The following is a 7,280-nucleotide window of genomic DNA, read 5'->3' on the forward strand; positions in this document are numbered from 1 at the left end:
GGAGGTGGGTTGGAGGCAGGAAGGAGGGTGAGCGTCACAAAAGAGATGTTTTGATGGGGGTGCCCTTTGTGGTTAGTGAGACACCTGGTGCCGGGGTAACCCCAAGAACCCACAGGCATGACCCCAACTAAGACTCCTAGCAATAGTGCAGAGAGTGCCTGAACTGGCCGTCAACTGTAAGCAGACTGGGGACTTCCCTAATTGCTATTAGAGATACTCTAGCCAGTAACCGATAGAGGCAGAGGCAGAGATCCACAGACTCAGCACTGTGCTGAGCTCCAAGAGTCTGGCAGTAGGAAAGGGAGGAGGGATTGTGAGAGTCAGGGGGTTCATAATGGGGAAACTCACAGAGGCAGCGAACCTGAGCTGTCCCTAACCGACAGCTAGGGAGCCTGCCAAGGTCCTCTGTATGTGTGTGACACTGTATAGCTTGGTCTCTTAAGGCTTCTAACAGTGGGAGCAGGACATTTCCCTGGCCCTTAGTTGGCTTTAGTAACCTGTTCCCTAGGCTGGATTACCCCACCCTGCCTTAACAAAAGGGAAGGAGCTCGGTCCTGCCTCAACTTGCTATGACTTGCTTTGTACAAGCCCGTGGAAGGTCTGCCCCTTTCTAAATGGAGATGGAGGAGGAGTGGATGGGAAGGGAGTCGCTGGGGAAGGGGAAGGGGCCATAGAAGAGGAGAAAGAGAGGGAAAACTTGTTGGTAGGTAAAATAAATGGAAATTTGTTAAGAGAAGATGTAAAATTCCCAGTTCCTTCTCTGTCATCAAGTCTGCCTGCATGCCACCATTCTCCCAGCTGCTACGTTCCCTGTAGGAGCCAGCCATGATAAGCTAAATATGAACAACTCTTCCAAAGGAAGTTCTTTACTTCCAACCTTATCACCTCCCAGAGTAGGACTTAACCATAGATAAGTTTAATGGAGGCCTGAGTCTCAGCAGTTTACCCTGAAGCCATACCTGGTTGCAGGAAGAACCACAAACTGAGATTACCTGAGCACCACCCTAGAACCCAAGAAATGCCTAACATTCCAAACACTATAGATAGGATCATCTGCCAACACATGCTCACCAGGACACCCCTAGACAAATGTCAGCCAATCAGGAGTCCTGAACCTCAGAAACCCCTCACCCCTACCTTTACTACTATAAAAACCCAATGCTAACTGAGCTCGGGGTTTTCCGTTTATTCCAATAATAAACATTGGACATGTGGAGAGACCAAGTTTGCAAACTTGCATAAAATAAAGGCTCTTTGCATTTCCATACCAGACTCAGTCTCCTTGTTGGTTTTTAGGGGACTTCGCGGATTTGGGTATAACATTCCCCACTATGATGATAATGGACTAAACCTCTGAAACTGTAAAATGCCACTTCAATCAAATGTTTTGCTTTATAAGAGTTTCCGTGGTCATGGTGACTCTTCACAGCAATAGAAACCCTAAGTAAGACAGAAATCAAGAACCAATAAATGATGCCCACTCCTATCATTTATGTTCAATATAGTGCTTGAAGTCTTAGTGGAACAGTAAGAAAAATAAAATAAACAATGGAAATAGGAAAAGGAGAATCAAATTACTCTCATTCGCAAATTGTATGATTCTGTATTAAGAGATACTAAAGACTCCGGCAGAAATGCTTACAGCTGATAAATGTAAACAATGTAGCAAGATAGAAGATTAACAAACACAAATCAGTAGTTTTCCTACATATGAATGATAGACTACCAAAAAAGAAACCAGGAAAACAATCTCAAAAGTCTAACTAAGGAAGTGAAAGACTTTCATTCATTCATGCATGCATTCATTCATTCATGCATGCATTCATTCATTCATGCTTAAACAGAGAGAGTTATGAAGTGCTTCAGTAAAATGGAATCTATGGGAACAGGAGGACAGATTTGTAATATTTTAACTGTAATGTTAAAGTCATAACCCACATTGTTTATAAAAATTGATTTGGTATTTCAAATTGAAGATATTAAAAAGGAAACACTTCATGATGTATCCCCAAAATGAAGTATAAAGGACGTTCACCAGTACATGTTTTTGATCTCATAAATTTAAAGAATACACTTGTTGAAGATAGACTATTTGGGGAAAAAATGCTATTATTTTTCTGGGTCAGAATAGTTCATGGCTGGGAGGGGACACCATGATCAGAATATTGTTTAAATGGTTTTTTTTTTCAATAAAAAGGAATAGTTCATGGCTATAATTTGTTACACTTAAAGAAACCTGTGGTATATTTTGAGAACAACACAAATTATTGATTATATGTAAACACAAAGGCACATTATACAGAGGTACATGTATATCTATGTTGATGCATAATAATTGGCATTAGAATATTTATACATACATAAACTATACACATAAACCACATACATATATCCTCATGTGATAACAGCTCTCCATATAATGTTTTGTGAATATTTTTGTCATTATGGAAAGGGAGGACTTTTTATGCTTTTTTTTTATAACTTTCTGGCACATAGTCATTACTACTTTTAAAACCAATAATCATTAAGCTACTAATAAAATACTAAACTATAACAAAAATTTATTTTTCTCTTATTTATGACATTTGTTCTGTTGAGGACATGGCAGGAAGTTTCTGAGGAAATCCTCAGGCAATCACACACAACATACAATTTTTGTCATATTTTGTCAACACTTTGAAATCAGCAGCAGAAAGACTTTTGTAAAGCCCTTGTGGCTTTGGATACGTTCTTCTCTATCAGAACATTTCCCATTGGATGAAGCCAGCCTGTCACCAACTCCCCTGAGGAATGTTGAGACGAGACCTGCTCTGTCTGTCTCCACCTGTGACTTTCCAGAAAACTATTTAATGTCTCCTCTTCTCACTCTGGGTGCTCCCTACGTTACCAGTGACCTCCATCCAGAAGCTCCAATGGATCCAGTATCCTTTAATGGGAGGAGGTTTTCCTCCTAAAAGAACAGAAAAAGTTGCTCACGGGTATTTATGCTCCCTCGGTTGCAAACTGTTTCCCTCCAGCAACTGGAAGCGAGCAGTGTTAACATTTCTCTTGGAGACGGAAGAATCTGTGTTCTTGGTCCTGTGTTACATGCTGGTTAGGGAATTTGGGGTACGCGTTATTTTTTTTTTTTTTTGCATAATACTGTCTTTGGCTGATTGCTATTACTCAAGTTACAGTTCTTAGGAATTTATATGCATCTATTTATGTAGAATTTATCACCATATGTGAAGGCTACCTCTAGTCCTTAAATAAATATAAAGGTCTGTGTGTGCTGCATCTTGTAATGTCCTGACCAAAGATAATCACACAGCTGGGCAGTGTCCTGTTACAGAGTCCCTCGACAGAGGATTGCTTGATGTCTTTGAATCTTTGTGCAACCTGGAAGTCCATTAAATGTAGCAATATATTCCTGTAGAAACAGAACACCTTCCATCTTCTAAAAGTCCCCTTTCACTCTCTCCAACACTGAACTTATTAATGTAAAGTTGTGGTGGCATGCTGGGAGTTTATTAAATTATGCATGACCCACCTCATCTTAAAGACATACCTTCTGTATTAAATGGACGTGGCAGCAAACGGACCTCTCAGTGTTTCATCTCAAACTGATATCACTTAGTTGGAGCATGATGAAATGAATAATATTGGATGGCAATGATACATGTTCCTTCTATAATTTCTACTAAAAAGGTGTGTGCTGTGATGTCTTCAATAGCTAGTACTGAGATTTTATGGTAAGAAAAGATGGGGGATGTGAAGTGGCATAGGAAAAAAATGAGCAAGTTATTTTAAGTCTTTTAAAATTCAAACTATTGGATGAATAATTTGTGGTTTTTCTTAAAACATTATAAATTATAGATTAAATTAAGCAATGTGGCAAATGACCTAGGAGCGCTTCTGCTATACTTAACAAATTCTTTCTTTATTCCACCCCCATATTTGAAGACCTGTTACTGTTAAAAATCGGGCAGGAATTCAAGCAGGAAAAAGTTAAGTGGGGCCAATCACCTCAGGGTCACTTTAGGAGCACACCCTATGTGTAAATGACTGGCTGGCCACAGCACTGAGATGACCGCTTTGGATTTGTATTTCCTGTGTGCTATAGTCCAGCACGGTTTCTCTGAAGTTCTGGAATACAGATCCAAAGCAATTTTATGACTCAGTGGTCATCTGTCATCCCCAGACCAAATGCAAAGTGTTCTCAGAATCAGGTTTCCTTTTGGAATATGGAGCAAATTTCACAGGAAAGGGCAGCGTGGAATACAGCAGGTGCGAAGTGTCTTCTTCTACAATATGTTCGCATGTCTAAGTACTTTATTTGACACCCGTTCATTCCTTAAGAATTAACTAAATGTTAGCTGAGAAATAGATTGGTTCAGAACAAAGTATTAGAAAGGAAGAGTGTATGGCAGGGGGAAGGAACGGGCAGAGAGAAATGTAATTATCTCAAAAAACTAAAAAAAAATTACACAAAAAAATCCTATTTGAGAGTAACAGATAAAACACATTCAAACACTGGCATCCTGATTCTCTGCACAGTGAAATGTCTGTATTCCCACCCCGACATCCTAGTCATGGACAGGGATGAGTGGGGAACTGGGGTGTGAGGGCAGGGATGAGTGGGGAACTGGGGTGTGAGGACAGGGCTGAGTGGGGAACTGGGGTTTGAGGGCAGGGATGAGTGGGGAACTGGGCTGGGGTGCTTTATGTAATGACGAGGCAGCTTTTGCGGATCTCATTTTGAGCCCAGCCTCTTTCTTTATTATCAGAGGGGGAACCACTTACATGTTTCTGCAATGGTTGTGTAGAATTCAATATTTCAGAAGAATAAAGGGGCCCTCGAACAGTTGGAGAGCCCCAAAATGAGGCTCCATGTGGCGTGTTCTAAGCTAAGCCAGTGCGGAGCATCCTCAGGGCAGGCGTGTTCTGAGGAAGATGCTGTGTGAACTTTGAGGAAGATGGTATGAAAAGGCCCTCCAGCGACCACACAGAAGCAGGTGAAGGTTACAACCTACACTTCAGACAGTTGGTTCTCTTAAGGACAGGCTTAGATTTTACACACCTGGCAAAGACTGAGTCCTCATGTAGCAATGCAGGAGGAAGACGTGCATACTTAAGGAAACAAGCCTCTCACCGAAAAGGAGAAGGTGTTCGAACGTACCAGAGGGAAACAAATGGGCCTCTTTATCTCTATTTATGAAATCGTGAAATCAAATGCTAGTTAACCCCGAGAATGAATTTTACCCACTAAAATCATACTTATTATACACAATGTTTATGTGTTATTTTGCGGTCACCCAGCCTGAAATCCAAGCATGTCTGTGCCCCCCAAAGACGCTTGGGTTTCCCACAGGCATTATACAGTGTTTCCATTTTTCACAGAGCAAATGTAATTTCCTCAAGTGAAGGGATGTTTGAAGAAAGAGATCCAGAATATAACCCCTGAAGGAGTTTGATGCCTGTACACCTGGTGATCGAAGGTATTGACGATTTAAATTTATGATTTTGCTTGAATACGTGTATTACTTAAATGAAATATTAGAAATCCTTACATATTTCTCAATAGTTTTATAAACCATTGCCACTACTTTATATGGTATAATATAATAACATTATTTTCTTATTTAATTTCAAATTTGCAAAACTCTATATGCCTTGCCTGAAAACCCTTGCAATGGAATTAACTGTAAATTTGATGTATAAATACTGAGTCAACAACAGGATGGGTCCAGTATAAAAACAGAGACATAATATTCTTCCTGTAGTCAATACTAGAAAAAAATGTAATTTAAATTCATCATTAGCTCTGTCTGTTTCGTTAGATCAGCCTAATTTACATAAGCACTGAAGCTCAGAGTCTGAAGAGACAATTCCAGGTCAGAGAATTCAGTCACATCATAACCAGGGAAAGAACTCAGCTCACCTAATTCCAAAATCTGTCTCACTGTGTGTCTACTACTTCACCCCAGAGACAAATTTCTGAATGAAAACACGGAATCATTGCAGGTGTTTCTGACTGTTTTCTTGTGTACCTAATCTTCACAAAGGGATGCATTCGGTGATCAGCAGAATTCAACAAGCATAGTTTGGCTCACAGTCTTCCCTTGTACCAAGTGTGCAGATAATACACACGTCTGACCGTTGATCTAGACTCTTAATTCACAGTGAGGAGATTCTCTTTAACAAATGAGTTCCTCCGTGTGCAGGCGGCAGGAGGGGAGGGCTGGCAGCTGTGAGAAGAAAGGCTCCTCGGATTTAGACTTCACTGTGCTGTGGCTTTAAGGCTAGCTAACTGCTGAAGAATGCCAAACAGCATAAAAGTCTAAAGGTCTACTTAGGAGTGAATATGAAGGTTAGAGATAAGTGTTTAAATATGAGGAACAACGGAAGGCTTTTCTCTATTATTAGGGTCAGAAGGTCTCATGGAAGAGAGACTCAGAGCTATGAGACAGTTGGAATGTGAATAATGTAGGCTATTCTACAACAGAGTATTTTTCTGCACTTATATATCTTAATGAGCTCTATTAAATAACCTAAAAAGTCAAAGTAAATTGGAATATTATAAGTAATAATTAAATCTTATATAGTGTTAGAGTCAGTTGTTAAACCTGGTACCAAACCTTTTGAAATTAGAAAAATAAAATAAGTATGATAACCCTGATCACTTAAAATTAAGCACCTCGGTTATAGCATTTTATAATATTGCCCCATTGTAAGTGATTTTTACCAATCGAATTAATGATTACATGCATCTAAAACAAGCAGACTCGTGTGTTTGACACACATGTGAGCGCTGTCGTGGATGCCGGGCTCTGGGAGATAGTGAGAAGAGGATGAATGGAGACTCCTGTTTACCGAGTGCTTCCAACCCACTGCCCAGCAGACAGGCGCAGCTCCCAGGCCTAGAGCTCTCACTGATCCTCACTCTTGATTTATTGCAAAGGTGATGATGGATACACAGCACCTGCAACTGTACTCTTCACGATGCCGACACCCTTGTACTCTGGTGATCACCTCACATGCTCACGGGTTTGGAATGTTTAGCGGAGCTTTCGATTAGAATGAACTCACAGGGAGTTTGGGAAAAGGTCTCTAGCAACCTCCGCCATAAAGCCCATAAAAGATCGTCCTTGACTTACACATACTTTCCTGTGGTAATAGTTTCCCCTATTAAAATCTGAGATTATGAGATACACAGTCATGGAGCTTTTGTTAATTATGAACACTATAAAAATTCAAATTTCTTTTTTTTAAAAAATTTATTTATTTATTGAGGATTTCTG

General features: G+C 40.1%; 1 pseudogene; it reads right to left on the bottom strand.

The window, feature by feature from the left end:
- The window catches only part of LOC101989828, a 45,880-nt pseudogene that overhangs the window by 38,004 nt on the left and 596 nt on the right, over window positions 1-7,280 (bottom strand).

Source organism: Microtus ochrogaster, chromosome 6 (assembly GCF_000317375.1).
Source record: "Microtus ochrogaster isolate Prairie Vole_2 chromosome 6, MicOch1.0, whole genome shotgun sequence".
In the NCBI taxonomy this organism is placed as follows: domain Eukaryota; kingdom Metazoa; phylum Chordata; class Mammalia; order Rodentia; family Cricetidae; genus Microtus; species Microtus ochrogaster.